Below are 18,442 nucleotides of genomic sequence, written 5' to 3'. Positions count from 1 at the left end.
TCTACGTTGGAAATGCTGTGCCCCATCGCGCATGCGCCGACTACAACACCACGCTCAAACTCAAATCTTGATAACCTGGCATTGTAGCAGCAGTAACCGATCTAAGAACTTCGCCAGACACTTGTCTTGTATTGGCGTTGCCGACCGCAGCACCGTATTCTATCTAGTTACATATGTCTGTATCTGAATACGCATGCCTACATCAGTTGCTTTGGTTCTTCAGTGTATAATAATATCTGCGTGTACACCAATATTACCATTCTATAGCTATGGCAATGAAATGAACACCCTTAGCTGCTTACAGGCGTTGACATACGTCAACGGGGACAGATGAAAATGTGTGCCCCGACCGGCACTCGAACCCGGGATTTCCTGCTTACATGGCAGGCGCTCTATCCATCTGAGCCACCGAGGACACAGAGGATAGCGCGACTGCAGGTATTTATCTCGTGCACGCCTCCCGCGAAACTCACATTCTCAACGTATTGTCCCGCACTACATTCGTAGTGCCCCCACCCATTATACTCATTACTCGCGGCGCGTTGCCGATTCCCGTAAGAGTTCGGGCACTGTTTGTGCATTCGCACAGAAGAAGAAGATGGTCAAGTGGCCGGTGTCACTTAACTATATATATATACTAAGATGGTGGTATCTGTTCTTTCGGACATGTCTGAAAGAACAGATACCATATTAGTATGTTCTAACAGATATTTCATCTCATTTTATAGCAAGCTTATCTAAGCAGCCAGATAATTTAGCGGAAATTGTTAATGATTTTCCTCTTTATTACGTATATTATACAGGGTGTTACAAAAAGGTACGGCCAAACTTTCAGGAAACATTCCTCACACACAAATAAAGAAAAGATGTTATGTGGACATGTGTCCGGAAACGCTTAATTTCCATGTTAGAGCTCATTTTAGTTTCGTTAGTATGTACTGTACTTCCTCGCTTCACCGCCATGATTTCATACGGGATATTCTACCTGTGCTGATAGAACATGTGCCTCTACAAGTACGACACAACATGTGGTTCATGCACGATGGAGCTCCTGCACATTTCAGTCGAAGTGTTCGAACGCTTCTCAACAACAGATTCGGTGACCATGGATTGGTACAGGCGGACCAATTCCATGGCCTCCACGTTCTCCTGACCTCAACCCTCATGACTATTTATGGGGGCATTTGAAAGCTCTTATCTACGCAACCCCGGTACCAAATGTAGAGACTCTTCGTGCTCGTATTGTGGACGGCTGTGATACAATACGGCATTCTCCAGGGCTGCATCAGCGCATCAGGGATTCCATGCGACGGAGGGAGGAAGCATGTACCCTCGCTAACGGAGGACATTTTGAACATTTCCTGTAACAAAGTGTTTGAAGTCACGCTGGTACGTTCTGTTGCTGTGTGTTTCCATTCCATGATTAATGTGATTTGAAGAGAAGTAATAAAATGAGCTCTAACATGGAAAGTAAGAGTTTTCGGACACATGTCCACATAACATATTTTCTTTCTTTGTGTGTGAGGAATGTTTCCTGAAAGTTTGGCCGTACCGTTTTGTAACACCCTGTATAAGCTAGCAATAATAAGAGAGAAATTGTCTAGAGAACGGTAACAAATGAAGAAATATTATTACCGTTAATGTAGATAATAGTGACACGTATCCTAATAGCTTTGTGCTAGTCTTTCGATTTGATACCTGTTAATCGTCTCCCGTTTCATTCTTTCATCCCAGTTATTCGACCTGTGAAACGGGCCTACAGTTTAACTTGTAATCCGAACCACATATAATTCCTGGTGACATCTCACATCGTTCAGAGGTAAAGGTTAGATTAAAAACAGTTTGAAAATTTCCATTGTAAGATAAGAATTCCATCCCATGATCTCAAGGTTCCCTGTCACTCGCTGTACCATTATATCACCACGCCCAACAATGTCCTGCTAACAATGAGGTCACTGGAGATGCAACGATTGCTCGGATTTCGAATTGATTTAATAGTAATTTGACTATATCTTCCACAAAGGAATCACCCTGGAGTTTGCTTTATACTATTGAGGGATACCGTGAGAAATTTTCAGGTTTGTTTATCTGTTGAATAGATTAACCTACTTACAGACTCTAGCGTGTTTCATATTTGAACTGCAGATCATATAAAAATGGTGTATTTTAGGACGGATATTGTGGTTTTAGGGTCACAGTTGATTTAACAAGCTTCTCAATGTTATTCCCAAAGACTTCGGGATGACAGGTGGGTGGTAATGAAGTCTTGCATGCACATTTCGTGTGATAACTATTTGGTTATCTACAGGTGACTTTTACGACTGCACATCGTTGGTGTGCGTTGTTAGGATTATGGCACAAAGTGTCGCAGTTACGCATGTACACAGCTACCTGCATTAGCTGCGGGATCGCCCTATGTCAAATTCAGCGCTCTCTATCGATTTGTGCTGCCTCTGGGGTACACCGGCTTATGAGTAACTGTGTTACTGAATGCACGCCTTCTGTCAAATTGCGCGCCCGTTGATTTAAAACTCTGTATTCGAACTGATGAATGTTATTGTCTCTGGAAACAGTACTGGACGTATAATTTTACGAATAAAACCGTCTTCGTCGTTTACTAAATGTTTTTATTATGCCGTCTCGGCTACTGGAATCATCAGGTATCGGCAATTAAGATTAAAGGGACATAGAGTGACAGGCGTCTGTAATAACAACATCAAGATACAAAAGCGTAGAAATGGAAAGATAAGAAAACTCGCTCACCACAAACAGAGAACTTGCTTACATAGGTCATTGTCGGTATTACCAACCTATACGTACTCGGATCATAAACTAATGTTATGGCTCACAAGTTTTACAAAGCTACAAGTTTTAGTCGCAAAGAGTCGCTAGTGTGGGAAAAGTTACCATCAAAATTTGTTTTTCTTCTTTCTCTCCTCTTCAAACTTATAACAAGGCAGATGACCTTTATTTAAACCACAGACATTAGGAGTCAAATAATAATAAAAAAAATAATGAAAAACGTGTTTCATACGAATGTAGTTGTATAATTACAAAATTGGCTTTGTCAGATGGCACAATTAATCCAGACGGAGATACTCTAAACTTGGCAATAACTGTTTACTGATTCTATTAGATTATATGGTAGAATACATATTACAATGTAACGGGGTCAGTGAAGACTTACTGTCAAATTTAGATGAAATCTACATGGATTAATTGCCGTCATCTGAGAGGACTAATATTATAAGGGTGCAACTACAATCGTATGAATCATGTCCTTTATTTTGATGTAGAGTATTTACGATTTAAGGATCTGAATCTTCTTATAAATGTGATGGACAGAAAAAGAAGAAAAGAATAAAACGAACAAACTTTGAAGGTAACGTTTCCCACACTAGCGTTTCATGGCCATTCAGTCTTGTATCTTTGTAAAACTTGAGACCTGTGATAGGTAACATCCCTAGTAGGAATAGGTCTTTAATACTGAGAATGATCCTTCTCTTTCAAGGCCTAGTTTTGTTATGAGCAATTTTTAAAATACGTTTTTTTAACCTTTACTTTATAATCCCTTGGATCCTGATGCTATACTACAACCGCTTATTGTTCTTTGTGGTGGTTTTTAATCTTACTTGAGATGGCTTTATTTACAATGATTGGCGAAACATTTAGGAAATTTCCTTTATTACCATAGTAGAGATATAACTGTGTTTTTCTGAGCAAATCAAGAAATGTTATATTTAGTTGAGCGGTCTTTGACGATACATTGTCCATCCCTCAGACCAAAAATTAATATTGATGACGAATTTTAAGAGACTTAGTGAAGAGTCGGGAAGATCCAATGGCCAAGGGAGTAGTAGACAGAGATTCTAAGGAATGAAAAAATCCGTTTGAAGTTCTGTAAAGCTGTAGACACTGCGATGAAGAATAGCTCAGTCGGTAGTTCAGTTGAAGGGGAATGGACATCTCTAAGAAGTGCAATCACAGAAGTTGGAAGGAAAAACATAGATGCAAAGAAGGTAACCGCGAAGACACCATGGGTAACAGAAAAAATACTTCAGTTGATTGACGAGAGAGGGACATTAAATATTGTTCAAGGAAATTCAGGAGTTTAGAAATAATAGGAAGTTCACAGAAGATAAGGCAAAATTGCTGTATGAAACATGTGAAGAAATCAAAGACGAAATCATTATCGGGAAGGCTGACGCAGCATATAGCACAGTCAAACAAAATTCTGCGAAACTGAAAACAAGGGTGGTAATATTAAGATTCCAACGAGAATTCCGCTGTAAAATGCAGAGGAGAGAGTGGATATGTGGAAAGAGTACACTGAAGACATCTGCGAAATTGAGGACTTGTCTGATGATGTAATAGAAGTAAAACCAGTAGTGGATATGGAAGAGGCAGGGTATAAAGGCACATTTGCATGCCGTGCGTGAGTTTCAACGGAAACGCGAAATATTAATTAAATAATTAATGTCTGACAAATAAAGCCTATGGCACACAACTGCAGCGCTATGCCGCTGTTAAAACAAAGTAAAATTACGACACTCTTATTATGAACCATGGTCCTTGCCGTTGGTGGGGAGGCTTGCGTGCCTCAGCGACACAGATAGCCGTAACGTAGGTGCAACCACAACGAAAGGGTATCTGTTGAGAGGCCAGACAAACGTGTGGTTCCTGAAGAGGGGCAGCAGCCTTTTCAGGAGCTGCAAGGGCAACAGTCTGGATGATTGACGGATCTGGCTTTGTAACAATAACCAAAACGGCCTTGCTGTGCTGGTACTGCGAACGGCTGAAATCAAGGTTAAACTACGGCCGTAATTTTTCCCGAGGGCGTGTAGCTTTGCTGTATGATTAAATGATGATGGCGTCCTCTTGGGTAAAATATTTCGGAGGTAAAATAGTCCTCCATTCGGATCTCCGGGCGGAGACTACTCAAGAGGATGTCGTTATCAGGAGAAATAAAACTGGCGTTCTACAGATCGGAGCGTGGAATGTCAGATCCCTTAAACGTTCAGATAGGTTAGAAAATTTAAAAAGGGAAATGGATTGGTTATAGTTAGATATAGTGGGAATTAGTGAAGTTCGGTGGCAGGAGGAACACGACTTCTGGTCAGGTGACTACAGGGTTATAAATAGAAAATCAAATAGGGTAATGCAGGAGTAGGTTTAGCAATGAATAGGAAAATAGGAATGCGGGTAACCTACTACAAACAGCATAGTGAACGCATTATTGTGGCAAAGATAGATACGAAGCCTACACCTACTACATTAGTACAAGTTTATATGCCAACTAGCTCTGCAGATGACGAAGAAATTGAAGAAATGTATGATGAAATAAAAGAAATTATTCAGATAGTGAAGGGGGACGAAAATTTAATAGTCATGTGTGACTGGAATTCGGTAGTATGAAAAGGGAGAGAAACAAGCGTAGTAGGTGAATATGGAATGGGGCTAAGAAATGAAAGAGGAAGCCGCCTGGTAGAATTCTGCACAGAGCACAACTTAATCATAGCTAACACTTGGTTCCAGAATCATAAAAGAAGGCTGTATACATGGAAGAAGCCTGGAGATACTGACAGGTTTCAGATAGGTCATACAATGGTAAGACAGAGATTTAGGAACCAGGTTTTAAATTGTAAGACATGTCCAGGGGCAGATGTGGACTCTGAACACAATCGATTGGTTATGACCTGTAGATTAAAGCTGAAGAAACTGCAAAAAGGTGGGAATTTAAGGAGGGATAAGCAGAAAGAACCAGAGGTTACAACCTCTGGTTTCAGAGTTTCAGAGAGAGCATAAGGGAACAATTGACGGGAATGGTGGAAAGAAATACAGTAGAAGAGGAATGGGTAGCTTTGAGGGATGAAGTAGTGAAGGCAGCAGAGGATCAAGTAGGTGAAAAGACGAGGGCTAGTAGAAATCCTTGGGTAACAGAAGAAATATTGAATTTAATTAATCAAAGGAGAAAATATAAAAATACAGTAAATGAAGCAGGCAAAAAGGAATACAAACGTCTCAAAATTGATATCGACAGGAAGTGCAGAATGGTTAAGCAGGGGTGGCTAAAGGACAAATGTAAGGATGTAGAGGCTTATCTCACTAGGGGTAAGATAGATACTGCCTACAGGAAAATTAAAGACCTTTGGAGATAAGGGAACCACTTGCATGAACATCAAGAACTCAGATGAAAACCCAGTTCTAAGCAGAAAAGGCAAAGCAGAAAGGTGGAAGGAGTATATAGAGGGTCTATACAAAGGCGATGTACTTGAGGACAATATTGTACAATATTATGTAAATGGAAGAGGACGTAGATCAAGATGAAATGGGAGATACGATACTGCGTGAAGAGTTTGACAGAGAACTGGAAGACCTAAGTCGAAACAAGGCCCCCGGAGTAGACAACATTCCATTGGAACTACTGACGGCCTTGGGAGAACCAGTCCTGACAAAACTCTACCATATGGTGAGCAAGATGTTTGAAGCAGGCGAAATACTCTCAGACTTCAAGAGGAATATAATAATTCCAATCCAAAAGAAAGCAGGTGTTGACAGATGTGAAAATTACCAAACTATCAGTTTAATAAGTCACAGCTGCAAAATACTAACGCGAATTCTTTACAGACGAAGTGAAAAACTAGTAGAAGCCAACCTCGGGGAAGTTAGTTTGGATTCCGTAAAAATGTTGGAACACGTGAGGCAATACTGACCCTACTACTTATCTTAGAAGCTAGATTAAGGAAGGGCAAACCTACTTTTCTAGCATTTGTACACTTAGAGAAAGCTTTTGACAGTGTTCACTGGAATACTCTCTTTCAAATTCAGAAGGTGGCAGGGGTAAAATACAGGGAGCGAAAGGCTGTTTATAGTTTGTACAGAAACCAGATGGCAGTTATAAGAGTCGAGGGACATGAAAGGGAAGCGGTGGTTGGGAAGGGAGTGAGACAGGTTTGTAGTCTCTCCCCGATGTTATTCAATCTGTATATTGAGCAAGCAGTGAAGGAAACAAACGAAAAATTCGGAGTAGGTATTAAAATCCATGGAGAAGAAATGAAAACTTTGAGGTTCGCCGATGACATTGTAATTCTGTCAGAGTCAGCAAAGGACTTGGAAGAGCAGTTGAACGCAATGGATAGTGTCTTGAAAGGAGGATATAAGATAAACATCAACAGAATCAAAACGAGGAAAATGGAATGTAGTCGAATTAAGTCGGGTGATGCTGAGGGAATTAGATTAAGAAACGAGACACTTAAAGTAGTAAAGGAGTTTTGCTATTTGGGGAGCAGAATAACTGATGATGGTCGAAGTAGAGAGGATATAAAATGTAGACTGGCAATGGCAAGGAAAGCGTTTCTGAAGAAGAGAAATTTGTTAACATCGTGTATAGATTTAAGTGTCAGGAAGTCATTTCTGAAAGTATTTGTATGGAGTGTAGACATGTATGGAAGTGAAACATGGACGATAAATTGTTTGGACTAGAAGAGATTGGAAGCTTTCGAAATGTGGTTCTACAAAAGAATGCTGAATTTTAGATGGGTTGATCGTATAACTAATGAGGAAGTTTTGAATAGGATTGGGGAGAAGAGAAGTTTGTGGCACCACTTGACCAGAAGAAGGGATCGGTTGGTATGACATGTTCTGAAGCATCAAGGGATCACCAGTTTAGTATTGGAGGGCAGCGTGGAGGGTAAAAAGCGTAGAGGAAGACCAAGAGATGAATACACTGAGCAAATTCAGAAGGATGTAGGTTGCAGTAGGTACTGGGAGATGAAGAAGCTTGCACCGGGTAGAGTAGCATGAAGAGCTGCATCTAACCAGTCTCAGGACAGAAGATAACAATAACAACAACATGTGTCATTAAGGAGAAGTAGGTCTTGTTCAATAGCTGGTGCGGGAAGCACGTATATTTTATTAACTGGCACACCGCCATATTTGATGTTATATAAGACTGCGAGTTGCAATCTTACTAGGCACTCGACTCTGTAAAGACTCTATATTTATGAAAGTAGGTTGAATTATTTATCTGTAGGCATATTCGTTGAATATATCTGATTTAACTAACTGTGTAAACTTTTTATGTTTAGTAGACAGTCACCTCTGTACGACGTATTGACATGGCTGGCAAATTATTCTAATATTGAGATTTGGAGTCTGCACCTACCGCAGCAGTCTTTCGAAACGTTTTAAATACGAAGTCCAATTATTTGAGATACATTTCACGGTCAACTACGAATAACATTGCATTTACGAAAAAGCCATTGTCAAGCGTCTGATACCAAATAATTAAACGTCCACGTTCTAGATAAGCAGATATTAATTACAACCAATCACTATCATACATATACAATAATTCATATTATATTTTATTTTTTTATTTTTTTATTTTATATTGGCGACTGCGCCTGGGACTTGTGATTTTGTCATTTGTTGCATTGTTGTCTTTGTTTCATGTGAAAAAACAATTTTCTGGACCTGGAAGTATATATATGAGAAATAACAAAAATCTGAAGATATTTTCCAATTCTAAAATTTTGCGGGAAGACGCAACGAAGCTTCCAGCAAAATAGGGTAAGATGCAGCATCTTTGCATTGACAGGCTTGACCAGACGCATAATTCAGTGCATTGGCTTTTTAGTAGATTCTGTAGTATTTCTTTCGCGCGTAGCAGTTTTCAGTGATGAATTTCATTCACAGTACTTTTCCTTAAACAATGACTTCTGCAACAATACCAGTACACGAGTGTACAATATGGCCGACTTCTGTACAATATGTTGTAACATGGCCAGCAACCATTAAGAATAATCCGATATTCAGTTTACATTTTTAAATTAACAAACAGCCATTGTTGCTACGAGCGATTCATGTTCAACTGCATTTTATTTTAAAACCAGTGTTTTACTTAATTTTCTTGAAACATAGCCTGCGTGTCGCATGGTCATAACTTGAAAACAATACGCAAAGATGGAACAGCAAAGACATACTATTCAGACGCAATCCGACTCGTACGCGAGACCAATGGTAGAAAATGACTTTACGACAGCAACCGGTAGTGACGATTCATCAAATATTGACGCTAGTGTTAACGGAAATTTTGACAATAGGCCGTCCACCATAAAAATTTTAAAGTCTCAGACAGAGCCCATTTTAATACATGACGTCACGTCCAATGACGCGGCGGGGGCAGAGACCTTGCAAACAGTAAACATTGCCAACCATGGAGGTATAAGGAGGGGAGATGCCATGACGTCACAAACTTGAAGCCGACAGAAACCGAGCTCCGCCATTGCAGTTTGGTCAGAAGACACGTTTCCGATTGTGCTACTGTGTAGAGCTGCTGAAGGTTTTCTCATTTTAAAATGCCGGTTTTCGTTGTTTACGGGTGTCCTAACCGTTGGAATAGTGCTACCAAGTTAAAAGGAATCACGTTCCATGCGTAAGTGGCCCCGTTCGTAAAATATTGTCGTTTATATTCGTGAGATGTGCTGCCTTGTTTACGTTTTGTGAAACTGTTTTCTTCTTATTTTATTTCAGATTTCCGACCAATGAAGCTCGTAGGGCTCTGTGGGTTCATATGCTTATTTTTCTTGACAAAGCACAAACGATGTTTGTATTTACAAATGAAATTTTGTATAAGTGTGTAAACGTGTAAGAAATATCATCCGGTATGTAAACTAGCATAGCTTTCGGATTCTGCTTTCAGTTTACATCGACACAATTACAGTAAAAGGTGATTTGAGTTTTAAAAGAGCTTTGTATACTGTTATTTTTCATCATTAGAAGTTCGTATCCAAAAGAAACACTTCAGTTAACGAGACCAAATCAGTTGTATTGCTGGGGCAAAAACGCATTAACAACAAAACGAAAACACCTGAAAAAGCTATTCTGACGTTGTGTTATGCATGTAAACATTGTAACACTCATCATCTGAAATTATTTCGCAGACATAACGTTAAATATGAAGAACACGCAATTCTAACAAGAGCTCTGTCACTGTTTTGACCAATCAAACATGGCGGCCCACTGGCTTCAAACAGACGTATAGCAGACGGCCAGAATGCCATCTCCCTCCTACATGTTGCCAACGTATAACAAATGCTAATGAAACAAAACGCAAAAAATATGGCAAACTTAAAGACACAAAATGAACAGTTAAAGACACAAAATGACGAAATTAAACCTGATGTTATAGCAATCAAGACATGTAATGACACTTTATGTAAACGTGTGGAACTTATACACGCCACACTGACCAAACAGATGACTGAACTCAGTACGAAATTTTCCAAGCTTAATACAATACAAAAAAAGACTACAAATGACGTAGCACTTTTACAGTCACAAGTAAAAAACATTAATGTCACGTGTGAAGGTCTTACTGAACAAATTCCAACATATCCTTCAGTACATGACAACCTTGAAAAACGAATTACTGTCGTGCGCGAATAAATTTGACGATGTTGAACAACACCTGACTGACAGATTACAATATGATGCCACAGCTCATTTTCAAAATATTAATAAAGAATTTCATGATTGGGTAGAGATCAAAGACAAACATTTTGATAGATGCATACGTGAAAATTTACCAACAATTGTGCACGATTCCGTAGCGGAATACATTACTAATAACAAACAGCTGATTAGTGACTCAGTACATTCTGTCGCTGCACCAATGAAACAAATCACGGATCAACCACAGTCTGAATGTAACGAAAATATCAGTCAAAATGTACAGTTTAGAAACCAATATACATACGAGTAGGACGCACACAACAAACACACAAGAACAAAACACACCACGACAACAACACGTACCACGTCGTGCAAACACAAACACAAGCTATTCTCATGGTAACCACAGCAACATTACCGTAATTACTCTCCATCTGAACATTACAGTAATTACAGTGGAACAAATCCATATTATAATGCAAAGGAGAAGAAAGCTTAATAAAACACAGGCAATTTCAGACTTTTATCCGAGAAAAACAAACCATTCATCCGGTGATTTTTCTTAAATCTTTCAGTAACGCATTTTCACGCAATTGGAGTGACCGGAAAAAGATTTGATATATTGTCGGTTACATCCAAGGTGATGCAGCTCTGTGGGCATACAGTCATACTGACGTATGTACCACGTACAGTGAGTTTGGGCGTGCCTTTCTGAACAAATTATGCTCGCAATCCGTTCAGGAGCGACTCAGAAGACAAATTTTAGAACCTGAAACTTTTAACAGTAATTATGGTAACGTACGCAGATATTTTGAAAAATACTTGAACATAGGACATTTTTTGGAGGAACCAGTCGCAACACGTGATATACGCCGTGCGTTGAAGGCCAAATTGCCTTTCAACATTGAAGAAAAACTCTTACATATTCCGGATGACGATCCAGATTATTTTTTAACAGCTTTAGATTCGGTTGACATGTTACTAGAAGATCAGCGCTTCGCGCGGCAAAACAGGAGCCACAATGTTTATATCAGTGGTATGCAAAACATGCAGTCTTGCCAACTCAATTCTGGCGCGCCGACAATTGGATACGCGGTACAGCGAAAACAACCAACTCACATGCCGTCTCAATACGGAAATCAAAATCAACACGCGTATTCCAATACGAACAACAGTTACAACAGTAATAACACTTCATGCGGCAATCCATACAAAAGGGACCGCCCTAATAACTACAACAACAACGGTAACAACGGATACAAATATAACAACAACAAAAACAAACAGAAACAGAAACAATAACAACTATGAATATAATAGCAGTGACACCTGATACACAACCTCAGTCTGTATCAGTACCTAATACAAATGCTAATCCAACAAACTAGAAACAGTCACTTCTATACCCCGGATCGTGGCTGAAGAATTCTTGGGGGGCGCCTTCAATGTTAATCAGTTATTTTACACCAACATTGAACAACAAAATACTGATATGCCTAATAATTGTAAACAAAAACTACCTGTTTTATTTATAAGATACAACCACAATGAGAATATATCAGATGAACTTTGGCAAGACAGTACACAATGTCGTTCAAACACAAATGAAATTGTTTTAGCCTCTACTACTGGTGTAGTAGGTGGGATCCCAACTACTATTATGTTAGATACAGGTGCATATGTGAGCGTTTTGTCTTTTAATTTCTATAAAAATATGTGTGAATTGGAGCCTATGTCTGAGGTTCCTGCCCAAATCTGTAAAATAACTGCTGCTCTAGGTAATAAGTTATGTAGGGTTAAGAAGCAAGTTTTTGTAAACATTAAAATAGGTAATGGAACCGTACAATGGCCATGCCTGCTTGTACAAAACCTTGTGACAAATTGCATATTAGGATTAGATATTATGAGCGAGAAGGACTGCATTATAGGCTTCTCCAGAGGTGAATGTATTTTAAATGATAAAGGCAGTGTAATTATTATTGATTTGGACAGGAGAACTCTAAAGCATGACAAACACTGTACAGGGTACAAGGTTCAGTTAGTACTTGACAATGACATTGAAGATACGCACACACACTCATCTGACACAGAGCTAATGGACTTGAAAACTTTGATTGATCATAAGATAAATGAAGCTACAGCTCTCAGTGTACATGAACGTATGAAACTACAGGAAGTGTTATCCAAATATTTACAAATTTTTACCAAACGATTAGGTGTTATCAACACGTATATCTACAAGATTTAAGTTAAACCTCACAAGATCTTCTACCACAAGACATGTAACGTACTGTTATCTCAACGACCTGCTGTGTGGCAAGAACTAAAACAAATGTTAGCCTGGAAAATCATTGAACCATCAACCTCACATTACTGTAGTCCTCTACTTGTTGTCAAAAAACCAAATGGTAGCATTAGGCTAGTGTTAGACACACGAGCAATTAATGCAATAATTTTACCAGTTCACACAAAACCCGAAAATTTAGTAGAGCAATTACAGAAATTTCTAGATGCAAAATACAGATCTCGCTAATTCATTTTAGCAAGTAGGTATAACTCCTGATTCTCGGACATATACTGCATTTGTATTCGGGGGGTTAACTTATCAGTTTTGTGTTGTACCCTTCGGATTAAATCTCACTTCTGGAGTATTCACTACAGCCCTGTATACCGTGCTTGGCGATGATTTGGTTGAGACAGTCACACACTATGTAGATGATATAGTGATAGATACACTGTCTTGGAATGAACACATTGACACACTTCAAAGGATTGTAGAAAAATTTGCACAAGGTGGAGTCACAGCCAATCTTAGAAAATCAAAATTTGGTTGCAGTGAGATAAAATATTTAGGACATATAATTAATTCACAGGGCATACATCCTGATCCCATTTAATTAGATGCTATCAGAAACTTTCCTAGCCCTCGAACAAAAAAGCAGTTAAAATCATTCCTAGGGCTATGTTAATTTTTCAGACGTTTTTTACCGCAACCACTTTTGAACAGTAAACATCTGTTAAATCTACTCAGAAAGAATCAAGTGTGGATATGGTCGGAACAGTGCCAGAACGACTTTAATACAATTAAACATGATTTAGTGAATGCAAACATATTGAGCCATCCAGATTTCAATTTAGATATTTGTATGACTTGTGACGCTTCATGTTCTGGCTTGAACTGTTGCCTATTTCATGTTGTAAAGAATAAAGAACAGGAACAGATAAGAATTAATGGATTTGCAAGTCGTTCGCTAAGTGAATGTGAGCGTACATACTCTACTATTGAGTTAGAAAACACTTTCCATACTCTGGGCATTCAAAAAATTCAATTATTATTTATTTGGCAAACATACAGTAATTTATACCAATCACAAGGCCCTGACGGTTTTGTTAACTTCTAAACTTGTACATCCTAGAATATCACGATGGGCAGTTATTCTTCAGAACTACCCTTTGGAAATTAAGTACATAAAAGGTAAGGACAACACCATTGCCGACGCTTTGTCTAGACTTCCACAAGGTATGAATGAAACCAACAGTGACTTAGAAAACATAAATGACTGCTGGATTCTCTTACTGCAAGGCAAGCAGTATCACCAATATTATATTGATATGTGCAGAAACATGGCTAAATTACAAAAACTCTGATCCTCACTGGTATAAGATAATAACATTACTGGTAGGAAAACACAATCATCCTTTGACTAAGTATTAAAAGTTAGACAATGATGTATTATTTTATCGCCGACATCCAAATGCTACTAACTGGTGTGTATGCATTCACAAAGAGTCTGAACATGATTTGATTTGGCACACACACTTAGTTTGGGGTCTTTATGTTTGGCAAAGCTCAGCACATACTGTTATTTTAGCAATAGGAGAAGAAAAAATTACTGAGAACTGGAAACATGTGTCGTATATTCAAAAATCAAAACCTCAGAATTTATCCACAAAAACAGATTTACATTCTATTTTACCGTGTAAACCCCTGAAAATTCTGTGTACTGACATAAGTAGACCGCATCCAGCAAGCTCTGGAGGCGTCAAATACATCTTAGCTTTTTACTATATATTTTCTAAACATGTAAAACTTTATACTTTAAAATCCGCCACTGCAAATGCTATAACATGCCGATTCTCAAGTGATTAGCTGACGCACGTGGGAAAACGTCAAGTATTTCTGTCAGATAACGCACCATACTACTCTGGGCACAATTGGAGAAATTTCTTGAAGGACAGTAACATTAAAAGTATATTTATTTCAAAGTTTAGTTCACAATGTAAAGCGACTGAGAGACTTTTCCGAGAACGAAACCGATTCATGAGGACCTATATTTCATCAAAACATACTAATTGGGTGGCTTACCTAAATCTTTTCGAACACGTACACAATAACTTAAATATTTACAATAGAAATTACACACCTAACGAGATCATGTTCAATTGCAAACAGAACGATCAATGGATAGAACCATTACCTAAGTTCTCAGACAAGGAAATCACACCTGAACAGAAAATAAGAGAAGTATTTACTACACTAACACATCACGCACAGATACGAAACAAACATCACACCAACATAATAAAAAGAAAACAAAAATTCAAGGCCGGAATGTCTGTACTACTACGTACTCATCATAAATCTGTAGCACTCAAGCGACGGAATGCTAAGCGGCGTCTGCTATATGAAGGACCATATATTATTGCTAACTTACCGCATCCTGGTGCGTATCTGTTACAACATCCTAGAACTAACCAAATTATTGTGTTATACGTACACCGAGATCTTAGAATATTTCATGCTAAATAATGTCAAAGTCATATCCATGACAACATTGCTAAGCAACTCACAAAACTCTATTTGCCACAACATAGATAATAAGTAGAATATAAATTTTCATTTCAGCTGTACCCGTGACGCAGTTGAAGACAGAAGAACTTTTCTTTCAACGGCGCGGCACTACCAAGAAGATTGAATATTAAGTTAAAATTTATGATTACATAGCAGTGAATGCTATATTAATATTTCACGGAACATATGTGACTGTAGGTACCACTGACTTGGTGTGACACCTGACGAACTGACAGACGTCATCTGTGATGTGATCTTTTATTTCGAGAAATAGATTAGACGCACATCTCTCAGCAAGTAGCCAAGGCCACACACACACACTTTACACACACGCACAAAACGCGAGGAATCTAACAGTTTTCCTTCTCTTATCATTTTGAATACACTCCTGGAAATTGAAAAAAGAACACATTGACACCGGTGTGTCAGACCCACCATACTTGCTCCGGACACTGCGAGAGGGCTGTACAAGCAATGATCACACGCACGGCACAGCGGACACACCAGGAACCGCGGTGTTGGCCGTCGAATGGCGCTAGCTGCGCAGCAATTGTGCACCGCCGCCGTCAGTGTCAGCCAGTTTGCCGTGGCATACGGAGCTCCATCGCAGTCTTTAACACTGGTAGCATGCCGCGACAGCGTGGACGTGAACCGTATGTGCAGTTGACGGACTTTGAGCGAGGGCGTATAGTGGGCATGCGGGAGGCCGGGTGGACGTACCGCCGAAATGCTCAACACGTGGGGCGTGAGGTCTCCATAGTACATCGATGTTGTCGCCAGTGGTCGGCGGAAGGTGCACGTGCCCGTCGACCTGGGACCGGACCGCAGCGACGCACGGATGCACGCCAAGACCGTAGGATCCTACGCAGTGCCGTAGGGGACCATACCGCCACTTCCCAGCAAATTAGGGACACTGTTGCTCCTGGGGTATCGGCGAGGACCATTCGCAACCGTCTCCATGAAGCTGGGCTACGGTCCCGCACACCGTTAGGCCGTCTTCCGCTCACGCCCCAACATCGTGCAGCCCGCCTCCAGTGGTGTCGCGACAGGCGAGAATGGAGGGACGAATGGAGACGTGTCGTCTTCAGCGATGAGAGTCGCTTCTGCCTTGGTGCCAATGATGGTCGTATGCGTGTTTGGCGCCGTGCAGGTGGGCACCACAATCAGGACTGCATACGACCGAGGCACACAGGGCCAACACCCGGCATCATGGTGTGGGGAGCGATCTCCTACACTGGCCGTACACCACTGGTGATCGTCGAGGGGACACTGAATAGTGCACGGTACATCCAAACCGTCATCGAACCCATCGTTCTACCATTCCTAGACCGGCAAGGGAACTTGCTGTTCCAACAGGACAATGCACGTCCGCATGTATCCCGTGCCACCCAACGTGCTCTAGAAGGTGTAAGTCAACTACCCTGGCCAGCAAGATCTCCGGATCTGTCCCCCATTGAGCATGTTTGGGACTGGATGAAGCGTCGTCTCACGCGGTCTGCACGTCCAGCACGAACGCTGGTCCAACTGAGGCGCCAGGTGGAAATAGCATGGCGCCTGTGGTTCTGTCAGTGTGATCATGTGATGTATCTGACCCCAGGAATGTGTCAATAAAGTTTCCCCTTCCTGGGACAATGAATTCACGGTGTTCTTATTTCAATTTCCAGGAGTGTATTTATTGAGTAGTGAAAACGCCTGGTTTTGCCTACCGATGAAATGAATGTTATGTCTAACCTATCTTAATTTCAGATGACATCACATAAAACATCTATAAAAACCCAGTAAAACCGTAAAAGAGAATGTAAAGATCTGCAATTCATGTAATCAAATGTGACATATTCTAATAATTTATAGCTATTTAATGATGATGTAAAAATGTTTACGTGTAATTGTATTATATTCATGCTAAGAAAATATGTGACGTGTATATGTATGATTACTTTTGCTTTTTGAAAAATGCTGTATAATGTAACTGTTACTATGTTAAAATTTAAACGATAACGTGTGCCAAAATGTGAAAAACTTAAAAATATGCATAGTGAACCACTGTTCACGTATATTAACGTACATTACTAAGTCTGCAACTACGCAGAAACCTATGTGAAAGAAACTGTTAATGATATTCATCATGCATCGTACCTTTGTAAACGCGATGAACGATTTCTTTGACAAGTACGTACGAACATTTAGGTGAGCTAGATTTAACAATAAAACTGAAAATGTGAAGTGCATAATTGGTGCATCGTCTAGTGACATTACTACAGTATCTAACTTCAAGAGGTTCACTGGATTAAACGATCACAACGTGCCTGTCCAGAAAACAACATGACGAGTGGATGAATTTTGGTTGGAACCTCAGGGATTGGAATGTCCTCGAAATGTGCCTGACACACTTACCTGGACTATCCAAGGATAACGCCAGCTATGTGCCGTCGGAGGTTCTGCAGCCAAGCTTCCACGGAATATTGAAAACGAAATGCATATGGACCAATTACTCGACGGCTCACGTCCGATCTGTAATAAACAATGCTTTTTGACACAACGAACTGCATCACAACGACTATAATGGAAATGGGAAATGGGCTTGCTTATGTATCAATTACGTTTTTATACAGCGATGTTACTGTGATCAAAAAACTTTACCACGACGACACTAACCTGTGAAACATTACTGTGCAGCAGATGAATATGAACTGCAATAACGACATGATGTATATAGGTAAACGCACCTGAAACAAAAAGACATTTTTCTTTGAAACATTTCAATGCAATACTATGTAACTAAGAACATTCAACAATCTAAAGTTGTATTGTATTATAACAAATATTGTAATTTTAAAATTAAGTTACCTGTCATAGAATGTACTCTTCATATTTAATCTTGGAGGAATATTTTCTTTGTGCGACGACTAAGAATCGCGAGCGCGACGGAACAATATGAACTGCAATACTGTGCCGCGTGATATAAATTTACGATATAACGAAAGTGCAGGAGTCACATAGACGCTTCTGCTCATGCGCGCACTCTATTTTGCCACCGTAAGAACTTTTACGGCGCACGCGCGTCATTCAAATTTTGTATGCAATATACTGTATAATGTATGTCATGTAAATAGTTGTAGATAACTTAGATTTTCT

Source organism: Schistocerca cancellata, chromosome 6 (assembly GCF_023864275.1).
Source record: "Schistocerca cancellata isolate TAMUIC-IGC-003103 chromosome 6, iqSchCanc2.1, whole genome shotgun sequence".
Lineage (NCBI taxonomy): Eukaryota > Metazoa > Arthropoda > Insecta > Orthoptera > Acrididae > Schistocerca > Schistocerca cancellata.
Note: the sequence above shows the minus strand (reverse complement) of the source record.